Consider the following 12017-nt stretch of genomic DNA (forward strand, 5'->3'; position numbering starts at 1 on the left):
TCTTTTTTTTTCTTTCTTCCTCCTCTTTTTCTCTCCGAGAAGCCGTTCGGCTTCCCCCCAAAATATTTCACATTCCAGCTATTCTGCTGCAGCTCTTTGTAAGCTAATTTAAAGTGGTATGGAAGCAAATTTTGAGCAAACAAAGGAATTGTGGCTGTACTGAAAGGCAGGTGCTCGAAGCACCGTGGTGTTGGTGTATCTCCGGGTATATCTGGGTACATAAAGACAGGCTGTTGACCTCCTTAGTTTGAAATGTAAGCGAATTTTTTGCATTGTTCCTTTGTAACTGTAGGTTAAGGCTAGCGAAAACCCTCCTCCTATCTGGAGATCTCGGCTTTTGGAGTTGTCTCTTGCCTAGCCCAAACTTAATTGAATTCTCTGTTCCTCTCTCTTAAAGAAAAAGAATGGTTTGGAGAGCCTCGGTGGCTCCTTATCGCATAACCCCGGCAGTAACTATTGTGTGGATTCAGGAGAAATGTTCCTCCTGGATCGTCCTCGTGCCTCGTGCTGCGTCCTAATACCGTGGGTGCCTCTTTATTATTATTTAACATACGTGTTTTTTTTTTTTAACTGTTACGGTCCCAGGAGGCGAACAGGATTTTTTTCTCTGAACTTCAATGTTAGTTGCGTTTATTCACCGAATGATTTTTCCCCACTCCTCCCTGCTCCCCCCCCCCCCCCCCCCCCCCCTTCACAAAACACGATACAAGGTCTTGGCACATGGGAGCTCCATTTCTTGGTGGACCAGGAGGAGGAGGAGGGGAGAAGGAAAAGTGTGGGGGAGCTCGTTTGTAGTTGGGAGCAGTTGACACTGTTTTTCAATCTGTAGGTCAAACGCAACGTGCCTGTAACGCACGGCGCGCATCGTGCTGGCTATTAGCCAGGTATCGCAACAATACTCGGGCTTTTCAGTCCCCCCTGTAAATTACACTCTTTTGTGCGATTCATTTCTCTAACATAATGGGGGGGGGGGGGGGGATACAGCGTGCCCTTTCCTCTCTATTATGTGCTCAGTTATACATTGTTCTGGTTTTAACTTATAGATGTACCGTGACCTATACAAAGGTTATTTCTTCATTCGCTATGTGTAGTGAAAGGGTGGGGGAAGTGCGTGATGTGGAGAAACAATTTTTTTTTTTTCTGAGTAATATATACCCTAACACAGCTCCAGCAGAGTGCACAGTGCAATAGCAAGCCTGCAAGTAGGTTCACTCGAAGTAACCGATCAGTTTTCTGATGACCTGAGTGGGCATTGGGTCTGTTCTTTGTATGTGTCCCTTTTAAAAAAATTTTCTTTTAAAGTATACTTCTTAGTTAGCAAGTTCACGGTGAACTTCTGTCTGCTCGTGTTGCTTTCCTGGCCTGTGGAATTAGCCAGGGATAATTTTGCAGTGCGACATTGTTCCCCAAAGGCAGTCCTAAAGTTAAATAACCATGGTGTGTTTATTTGGTGTGCCCCTTTTCTCTCCGCTTTTAGGAACGAAAACCCTAAATAGGTGTAATAGGCTGCACTGAGACCTTTTCAATGAAACTGTTAAGTTGTTTCATCCCACTGGTAATTTCAAAGTTAAATTGATGGAATAGTGTTAGCGGAGCGTGCAGACGCTGTATCTGGTTCTCAGTAGAAATTTTAGGGATTGTTTGACCAAAGGATCCTGAAGCGTGAAGGTTATTTGGTGTAGAGTCCGGGAGGCTTTCACCTTGAGATTAGGTGGCTGATAAAATGCAAAGGGCTCGTGCTGCTCTAGCTGTGTTTGAGGTGAAATATGGCATAGGCTAGGCCTTGTATGTTTTTTTTTTTAACTTAATGTTCAATTATAACTCTGGTTTGGCTGAGGTATATTTGTAATTGCTGACTCTTACATCAGCATTCTTACGTGGGTGTTCCTCCGTCCCCATACATGAGGGCAGAGAAAGCATTTAATTTTGTTTCACTTCTGAGCCACAAGCGAGCTGTAGCAAAGAGCAAGAAAACGAAGGAAGCTTTTCTCAAATCCGTGTCCATGAGACCAGGGGAGTAGGGAGAGGCAGAGTGGGATGCCAGTTTGGTCTCCACAAACATGTAAGCCAGACAGGAGCACAAAAGTAGGGGGCAGAAGGGCCTGCCAGCGGGCAGAGCTTCCTCAGCTCCCACCTAGGTGTGCGGAGGGCCGGGCCGGGCCTCTGGGAGCGTGGAGGAGGACAGGGAAGACGATCACGGGTTGCGTTTCTTTGTTGGGCCTAATTCCTAAAGCCCGAAAACGACAAGTTCCAGTTATGGGCTGAAGTATCTCGGGATGAGTTTCTGACACCCTTTGTGGCCAAAACCTGCTGTGGTGCGGTTCCTTGGGGGTGCTGCTGGCACTCACCCTCAGCGAACCCCTCGTGGCGGCAGGGCCGGAGCCGGCACCTATCCTTGCCACGGTCGGTGTGGCTGCCTCTCTTCTCTCCTGTCCCGATCCCCCTGCGTTCATCCCACTTCTGCTTTCTCTCAAAAGCGGTCACCCCTCTGCTGTCATCAGTGCGGGACTCACACCTCTGTTACTCTTGGTGTGGTCAGAGCAGTTGTACAGTGAAGACGAGGCTCGTGCAGAGGCAACGTTGTTATTTGACAAGCTGGTTTAACTAGGCAGGAGGCCAGGCAAACTTTGGGACAGAAAATCCTATTCCAGAGCTTGCTAGAATCGGTAAAACTTTCTCTTGAGCTGTGTTTCACTGTCTGGCCTTGATTTTGCAAACACATCGTGAACGTTTGCGATCACCTCTCCTGTGCCTTCCTCTCATTAGAGTTCAGAGTCAAGTGTTTGCCTGCCACCTGGATATCCTGTGCGTTAAACAAAGGCTCTTGTCACCAGGTCAGCGATTCTTGCTAGTTCTCTGAGACACTGGAGGTTTTGAGGAACTGAAAACTATTATGGTTCTTTTAATCCATACAAATGAAACCCACATGTCCTGTTAATGGAAAAACTCAGTGGCAGGAAACATTGCGTATCCTAAAGCTAAATAAAAAATCTTTCATATGGGGAAGCACTGGTATTTTACTTGACCATTTTACTTGTTGCTTATTAATTTATACTCCCTTACTGCTGGAATATTGAAAACTGGAGGAATAAAGCATTAATGAGCGCTCTCACGCAGTGAGTGAATTTAAATAAAGATTAAAGCATCCATAATTGTGAGGAGTGTTACGTCCCTCCCTGAAGGAAGTGATCTGTCCCAAATTGTGACATGCATTGGAAGGCAGATCAGCGCTTCTTTCTCCGTCACAGCACTACAGCTGTATATTCCCTCCTGCCCTGTGATGGCAGTTAAAATACAAGTCGCCTCCTGTACTTTTGGATATTGTTTATGTCAGTTATCTTCGGAAAGCAGCTTCTGGGGCTCTTTCCAGTGGAAACGTGACCGAAAGTGAGTTTCAGTTCAATAGTGTCCAGTTGTAGAGAGCCAAAGTTGAGCTGTGTGTAGGCTGACAGATGTCAGTGACTCGTTAGCAATGCTGATCTTGTCCCAGTTTTTTTATTAGTTGCCCTGTAACAGTCACAGTAAAAATGGTGGGAGGCGAGGCAATGCTCTGTAGTGCTTCCAGCTCTAGGAGCACAAAAGCTGACGGGAAGGTGCTCGCTGCCAGAACATCACCGACATCCTTGAGGATCTTGTTCTCTGGCCTCCGTTGTTAGCTGTGCTCGGTGTGCTCCTTGATATTTTCTGGCTTTCTTTCATGGCCAAGCCCGTGGTGGTGTCTCAGCGTTGCCAAAAATGGAAGCGGGAAAAAAAAAAGCCTCCGAACAAAAAAGCCACCTTTTCAACGTGGTCAGAAGCTGTCTGTGTATATGCTCGAGAAGGGCAGAGAAGCTCTCTGCTGCCTCTGGGCTGTAAGGCCTGGTGGGCAGGTGGGGGCTTTGCCTTGTGCCGTGGGAGGAGATGCCCGGGGGGAGCTGGGGTGTGCATCCATCCAGCTGCGGCTGTGAAAATGTGCCCACCGTCTGTCTGCTTAGGATCAAAGGTATGTAATGGACCAGCCCCGAGTGCCTGATGCCCTTGGAATAGCTGTGTTTCTTTGCTGGTTGTAAAGGCCGGATTTCGTTAGGTTGTGCCATCTTCAGCTACTTCTGGGGGTTCTCCAGAAAGGTGCAGCTGAGTGGTGGCTGCAGGAACAGCTATTGGCCCACACGATGGGGAGATGGGGACGGCGACTCTTCGACAAGGGGTTGTTAAAAGGCCCCTTACGACTTGCACTTGGCAAGCCCGACTCCCAGCCAGCTTGTTCTGTTTCTTTGCAAATAAAACTGTTAGTCCTGCTCCTAACAGTCTTGGTAGTTTGCAAATAGTCTGAGCACCCGGTGACTGGGAGAGAAAATGGTGTTTAGATAAGCGGGCTCATCAGAAAGAGAAGCAGGAAAAAAGTGTTCTCTTCAAGTGAGACGTTGGGATCTACGCCTGAGCAAGTGGATCTACACCTAAGCAAGTGGAAAAGTCACAGCCCAGCCCCTGTAACTGGAAATACTGGTATCCTGGAAGGCTATCTCATTTCCTCAAATGGCTTTGCCTTAAACACAGCAGGCAGGAACTCCCTTAGTGCAGCAGTGTGTTTGGGAAAGAAGGAAGAGCAATGAGGATGTTTGATCTAATCAGAAATACCAAACCATAATGTACTAATGCCCAATGTGTTTGGGCTGATAGAGGCCGCAGAGTTTCTTTATTAAACCTGTTGTGTCTTGGTCCTTTCACTGTCGTCTGCGGAGACTCGCTGTGTCCCCGGCAAGAGCGTTGTCCCACTTGGGTGCTGGGTGCATGCTTGGGAACGAGGTGTGGGGCTTTTGGAGGAGAGGGAGTGGGGAAAGAGGCATCGTCAATTCTAGAGAATGTGCTTAGGTTTTGGTCCATTTGGAGAAAAACGGGCGCGTGAAGTCCTCAAGTAGGAAGCTGTGCTTTTTTTTTTTGTTGTTGTTCTTAAGTCCAGCCTGGAGACAAAGGAGAAGAGGAGAAGAGAGCTCGAGTTGGAGAGTTTATTATCCCTATCCGTAGCACCCTAGCAGGAGCGCAGCTGCAGATTTGGTGCTGTACCTCTTACCTCTGAGCTGCTTGCCCGAGGGAGACAATTTTAAGCCTGCGTGGCTCTGTAGTTTGCTTTCACCCAGTCCTTGCTTGTCCTGTGGAAGGGATGCAGAGGCTGCTGGTGGTGAGCAGAGCTCCCGCTCTGCCTTATTCCAAGGTACGGTTTTGGAGCTTTCTTGTCATTCAAACAGGACGAGAAGGTCCTTCTCAAACCTGAATGCTGTAGTAAACAAACAAGTCTCTGGTGCAGCCAAAGCCTGTGGCTTCCTTCCCTGCCTGGCACACGCAGTGCTTGTGTGTGGAGGTAATAGCTGTCTCCTGCACTGACAAATGTATTAATGGCTGGACTGGAATTAATACTAGGTAGAGGGAACGCTTTGTTCTTCATAGCTGGTTCCTGCTGCTTAATGAGTTGCTCTTAAAACTCTTGTTTTCAGCCCTAGTTAGTTCTATGACTTGGCCAAGTGAAGGCTTAGAGCTCCCTGTGATTAGTCATTATAATTAGCTCGGAAATCTTTGCTTCTCTGATCAAGGTGCACTGTATAATGCGGCTTACAATGGGCTCTAGTCCTGCCACATACCTTCAGTGTGCTATAAATGACAATGCTTTGTTGGACATCCGCATGTATTTATTTAATTGTGTTGTAACATTAATAAACATCTTCAATAGGAGCTATAGGCAGGTAAATGTGAGCGATGTCTCCTCAGAAACTTGGTAGTTTGTGCTGGTGTCCGCTTCCCTCAGGTACAATTTCTGGTGGTGGCAAAGACTTGCCTTACCCCTTGCAAGTCTAAGGTAAGAGTGAGACTGGATTCCTGCAGTGACTCTAGAGACTGATCAGAGAAACAACTTTGTGGCAGCAGAAAGAGCCTGCTGCCTTCCTGGGAAGCTTGTACCTTTTTCTGCACTGGGTGACCTTGTCTTTAGAGGCTCTGGCGTGACTGTGTGACAGGATGAGCCATCTCTCGTTCTCAGTTGTTTAAGCTCAAAAGAACAGATTGAAATTCAGTTCTTGAAAATACCAAGTTGATTTGTAAACTAAGGATGATCTTAAATAATGCTTTTAAAAGGAATCTTAGATTAGGCTTCTCTCTCGAAGGTTCACAAGCTCTTAATTTAGAGCTCCACATGAAAGTTTGACTGCTCTGTACGTTTTGAAAGTGCAAGAGGATGCGCTACGTCCTAGCGAAGGCAGTGAAAGTGTTCCTCCAGCATGTTCTAGAACCAGGCTGCTTTTGTGCTCTTATTGCTATTTGTTTTGAAACGCACCAGGCTGATGTGACTGCTTTTAAGTATTGTAGGTCAAACTCGCTAAAATTGCTTCTCTTCAGGTTTTGAGACTAAACAAGCGTGTTTACCTTTCCAAGTATCTTCAGCAATCCGGCTCTGTGCAGCAGCTAGCTCTTTGAACTTCATAAAGGAAGTATCGGTAAATGTTGCCTCTCTGGGGGGAGGAGGCTGCAGCGGTGTGATAAAATTGCAAAAATCCCCTCTCAGGAGCAAAGCTTGCTCTATGCTTCCCCCTTCAGCCCCGGCTTTCTGCCGTGCAGGCCCCTCTGGGGGCACCAGCAGGGTTTCCCATGTGCTGTGTGCATGTGTGTAACCAGGTGTATTTCTAAAAAAAATGCTCCCCCTCCCCATCAGAGCAGGAAAAGCTTTTACGTCCTCAAAGTTATTTCAGCTTCCTTGCCATCTCCCTCATTTCTGTCCTCTTCACCTGGACGGATTTTGCAAATAAGAATAATTTGAGAGCGCCTACGGCTCGTAGCGTAGCTCTAATTAGAGGAGCCTGTCCGCACGGCTGTCCGTCACGGCTTTCCGGTGCTGCTGTCTGTAGGTATCTGTGATTGCCCATCACGGCGCCGTGTGCTCTTTTAGGCAGGTGTCTTGTCAGATTGGGCTGTGTCTTATACAGCGACTTTGATTTGAAAGTTGGGTATTGAAAATAATCGTCGGTGTGCGTGACCTTGGGTCGGTGTCCTTGCGGACTGGAAGCGCAACTTAACGAATGCGCAGTCCTGGCTTTGGCCTGGGGTCCAGAATGGCAACTACTACACGCAGACAGCCCTGACACAGGCATAATGCCCGGCCTCCCCCGTTAGCTGGTCCGTGGAGAGGACGCTGACACCTTTCAGCCCCGCGGAGGGACGGAGAATGGCTAGGGGCTGAGAAGAACCGCTGCGAAGTAGGAAACGGTCTCCCCTCTTGAACTGGAAAGCCAGGACTGGGAAAGTCTGCTTTATGTAACAGCATTGTTTTTGGAACAGCTCTTTGCTTACAGCTTGCACCGAAATAGGGAATTCTCTCTCTTCCCTGCGACTTTTCACCCTCTCTGGGGTTTAAGCTCGTCTGTTCTCGTTAATAGTGCCAGTTTGTGTTGGGGCAGGGCGAGGATGTTTCACTGTCCCCATTTTAATTGTTAAGCGCTATCTGTCCCATGTAGTAGACACCATTTACTAGTTGTATATTGTTCTGCAGTTGTGAGAAGCTAAAAGTGCCACATCTGTAACCCAAAGCTTTCTCGTGCTAAACACCACAAATAATGCGTGGATGCCACGTGCGGATTTCCTCCCTGGGCTGACGTCCCCCTGACCGCGGCAGGAGGCCGATCTTTGTGATTTTTTGGGGGGGAATAGCCAGGCAGGCGTGCCAGGTGTAGGGTTTGTGCTTTCTGGGTATTGTTTTCTGTCTGGGAATCTTCAAGATGTCCCTCGCGGGACCCTGCCGCTGCTCCCTGCAGCTGCCACGCGCCGCGCTCGGCAGTAGCCATGGGAACACAAGTGGGATGGCACAAGTTTAAAACTTCAACTTGTTGCTAGGCAGACCCGGCTCGATGTGGGGATTAAGTAGGCTTAGCAGCAACAAAAAACCCCTTCTGATATTCCACCTCGTGCACGGGGGGGGAGGCAGCTCGGCGCTCCCCAAATTGTGGGTCTTTGTCTTGAGGCGGGCAGAATGAAACCTGCGGTAAGGGTTCGCTGACAGCAGCCACCCTGGGGGCAACCCCTCCTGCACGGCTGAATAATGGCCACGGGGTTTGCTGAGGAAGAGGGAAGGGATCTGGAGTTCTAGCAGGTAGGTTTTAATCCACCCTTTCCTTAAGAAAACCAAAGCGCTGCAGAGGAAAGCAGCGTGCTCTCCGGTGCGGAGCTGCTGCACGGCTCACGGAGTCTAAAAGTTGGAGCCCGCGTTAAAATAGATCCCGCTGAAAGTGACATACGCTCTAAACAAAGGTCACGGGCTTAAAATATCACAAGGTCACTTCTAAACTCCGGCTGTAAAAACTTAAAATTACGACTGAGGCAAGGTAAACACCTCCCAAACCCGCAGCGCTGCTGCAGCCCGTGTTCTGCGCGGGACGGGCTGGCTCAGACCTTTCAGCTTGGGCAGCCTTGTGCTGATAACCCACCTTGTCCCAGGCTCGCGTTGTGGCGCTTCCTGTTCAGTAAACAAGGACAAGGCTGTTCCCTCGTCTTATTTGTGTAGCGGACGCCTGACAGGGGATGTACGGCAAATTGCAGGGTCCTGAAAGGAAGCAGAGAGCCGGGCTCGGAGGGGAGACGGGCCTCGTGTGCTCCTGCAGGGCCCAACTGCAGCGTGCCTTTGTCCCTGCAGCTCTTGGCTTCCTGCACCGCAGCAGTAGTCGGTTCTGCTCTGGCCGCTGGTTTAAATGGATCTTTTGGTTTTATAAACATTTGCTGTGCCGTGACTGTCGGTCCTGTTGGAATAAGGCCATTTACAGAGATGCTCCCAGTTACCACCTGCTCTTTTTCTTCCTTAGCAGAATCCACTCTTACCTAATTTAACCTCCCACAGCAACTGCTTTTAAGTCATTTTCTCTCATCGCACCGTGCCTCGCTGCTCTGCCTTTTCCCTCTGGCCACCCCCAACGCACTGCAGTCGTCCTTGCTCGTCCTTCCAGAAATTAGCTCCTTTTGGGGGGGGTGAAATCGGCTGCTTGGTTTGCCCCAAATATTTTTGTAGTCAGCTCTTGTGAAAGGTTTCTTTCCTTTAATATGCCCCAGCCTTTTTTTTCATTCCCGAGCTGCTGCTTGTGGTTCTCTCACTTTCCTTATAATTGATGTACAGCTTGTAGATCCTATCTGTCCACCTCGTTGTTAACCCAGCCCTGCTCCCTACTCCAATTTCTGCTCTCTGTGCTCCTAGGACCTCTTTCCCTGTGCTTCCTCAGTCCCACAGAGGCACCTTCTCTGTGCCTGAGCTGTTTCGTTGTTCTCTGAAGTTCCCTCTTGGGCTGGAAGAAAATGGTCATGATTTTTACTTTGTTGTAATTTTCCCCAGAAGAGCGGAAAATGCAGCAGGACTCCTCCCCTTAACAACCGATTTTACAACTCGCCTGCCTCTCTGGATGCGGTATCTGACTGCTTTTCAAGCATTTAAATAGTGGGGATACCTTTGCCTTTTGGGGCTCCTTTATCAAGGCTTTTTTTGTGTCCAAAGGATCCGTGCCGCAGCTTCTCCCCAGGGTGCTGCTCGAGCTTGTCGGCGCAAATGTTTCCCCGCCTTTAACCCGCACCCATCGTTTCGGTCAGTAGTTTCACTCCTTTTCTGAACTGCTGCTGCTGAGAAAATCTCAGGCAGGGCCAGGAGCCTCCAGCGGTCCCCGGGGCCGGGAGGCGGCGGTGCCCGAGCCGGCGGGGAGGAGACGGAGGGAGGGGAGGTCTCCTCGAGGTCTCCCCGGCTGGTCGGTGAGCAACGCTTGCCCTGGGGACGTGGGTGACCCCGTCCGAGAGCAGGGGGTTGTGGCACGGGACGGGCAAGTGCTCCGCAGTACTCCTTTCGTGACAGACTCGGTGTTGGGCTCCTCTTTGGGTGTTGCCGAGCTTGGTGCGGGGGGGGGAGAATACAGCTGGATCTCATCCGATGTTCTCAGTGCCTCCCCGCTCCTGCAAAGTTTTAGGCAAACATTGAATGACTTGGGGGAGAGGCTGGCTGGTGGGAGCTTGGTGGCGGAGGGAAGATTTTTCAGAGCTGTCCTCTGGCTTTCAGCCCGAGATCCGAGTTGCTTGGCAAATCGTTTCCTTCTGTGTGTGCTGGCTCTGGGGAGCGGGGCTGCGCTCCGGGAAACTGCTGCATTGTGCTCTAGCTCCTTCTGTGTTTCGGGGGGGTTTTTAGTCCTCGTGAGTCGGTTCTTAAGGTGTTTCCTCCTGCCACGGAGGAGAGGTGGTTTGGAGAGTGGGTGTATGGGATCAGTTCCCTTTTTTTGGGCAATTTCAGCTGAAGCTGTCCTGCACGCACGGATCCGACACCGTCCTTACAGCGCAAACAGGACAGGCACAAATCCAGCCATCCCGCCAACGTCCCGAAAACTGGCAAGGATATCTAGCTTGTAAAATCATGTATTTGGGTGAAAAACGACTTCTTCTGTTGGAGCAGAGGCGGTTGGAGCTGGTGCCGTGCTGTGTGTGCGCGCAGGTAGCGCGGGCGCAGCACCCGCGTGCTGCTCCGGGAGCAGGGGTGGGCAGCGCTGGCTCTGTCTGCCAACGCGAGGCTGGCTGCTGCTGGTTTGAGGGAACGGATGCGCGCCGAGAGCAGCTTTATAAATGTTGAAGCTGTTTAAAGCACGCGTGCAAGGAGTTACAGCAGGGAAATTGATGTCTTTTATTGTACTGCTCTTACTGTCCAGGTCTTAAGTCATTTTGGAGGATGGGGGAGAAACCAAGACAGCGCTTCTTGAACCCCTAATAAAAATATTTTCAGAGTTCATAAAAGTAAATAAATAAGGTGTCAGGGGAATTAGGCTTGGCAGCAGTCCTCGTTGCTCTGAAACTCGCTGGGAAGGGGACTGTTTCACATCATCTTACCTTGTGAAGAGGCTGTGGGGCCAGACGCTGGTCTCCTCTTGGAACCCAACGTCTCCATCCAGCTCAGGGGGTGGAATGCTGCCCTGCCTGGTTATCGCTCGCTCTGCGGTGGCTGCTGTAGTGCCCCGAGCAATACCTCCCGAGCGGAGCGAGTCCCTTTGTTGCAGCTCGAGACAAGGGAACTGCCGGCTGCAGTATGTTGCTTGCAAAATGATTTCGGTGTCTGCTGGGGAAGGGGGTAGAGGTAGGAGGAGATGTGATATGGGACCTCTGGGAAAGAGCTGGGTAGGAGAAAGCTTTCCGGCGACTATCTAGTGCCTGTATAAATAAAGGCAGCACATTTAATTCATGTTGCTAGAGCTTGGACAAAGCTTGGAGCAGGTGCTCACTCGGAGTTTGCTTAAGTTGGATAGACGCCTGCTGAAATGTTTATGAAACGTGAGAATAAAAGGAAAAAGGCTACATTTAACCTTTTTTTTTTTGATGATGCATTTTAAAAATAACTCGCGTTTCTAAAGCGAGAGCGGCATTTATAACCAGGGTTTGAAAAACTGACTTGGCACTTCGGAGCCACAGTGGGAGACACCTGCGCTGCTGCAGTGCACCCTGCAGCACGAAGGGATGAAATAAAATGGGTGGGTGCTGCTCGCGTACCGTGCTCTTGGTCGGCTGTTGCAGCGCGGTGCTCCTTGTGCGCTGGGTCTGCCGTAGCACTCGCTGCTGCTCAGTTCTTGCTCTTCCACCAGTAGAAACAAATCGGCTTGGTATCTGTATTTCGCTGCTGCTCAAGTGATTCTGAGCCTCCGGAGTAGGAAAGAACGAATCTAGTTTCTTAGCTGGGTTTTACCCACGTAGGACTGTGGCACGCGGTCGAGGCACCGGAGCTGCCTTCAGACTAAGGAAGACGCTGCTGCACTAACGTGCTAATTTTATACTCCAACTTGGCAGGTTGCCTTTGTAATCAAAGGGCTGGAAATTTTTCAGTTTGAACAAAATGTTCTAAGTAGCTGTTCTCTTGGTGGAAATGGATTTGATACGGGATGCTGCCTTCAGAAGAAATCCATCTTCCCGTATCTTTTTGGGCACGGCTATTCTAACTGGAATTCTCCTTCCTGACTAAGGGAGGCTAGAGTCGGGACCTGACTGAGACTTACCCT

At 49.7% G+C, this 12017-nt stretch overlaps 1 protein-coding gene across 1 annotated transcript in view; it reads left to right on the forward strand.

Annotated features, from left to right (window-relative positions):
- RCOR1 (REST corepressor 1) overlaps positions 1-12017 on the forward strand; it is an 85861-nt gene that overhangs the window by 1196 nt on the left and 72648 nt on the right. The window lies entirely within an intron of this gene.

Source organism: Cygnus atratus, chromosome 5 (assembly GCF_013377495.2).
Source record: "Cygnus atratus isolate AKBS03 ecotype Queensland, Australia chromosome 5, CAtr_DNAZoo_HiC_assembly, whole genome shotgun sequence".
Taxonomy (NCBI): domain Eukaryota; kingdom Metazoa; phylum Chordata; class Aves; order Anseriformes; family Anatidae; genus Cygnus; species Cygnus atratus.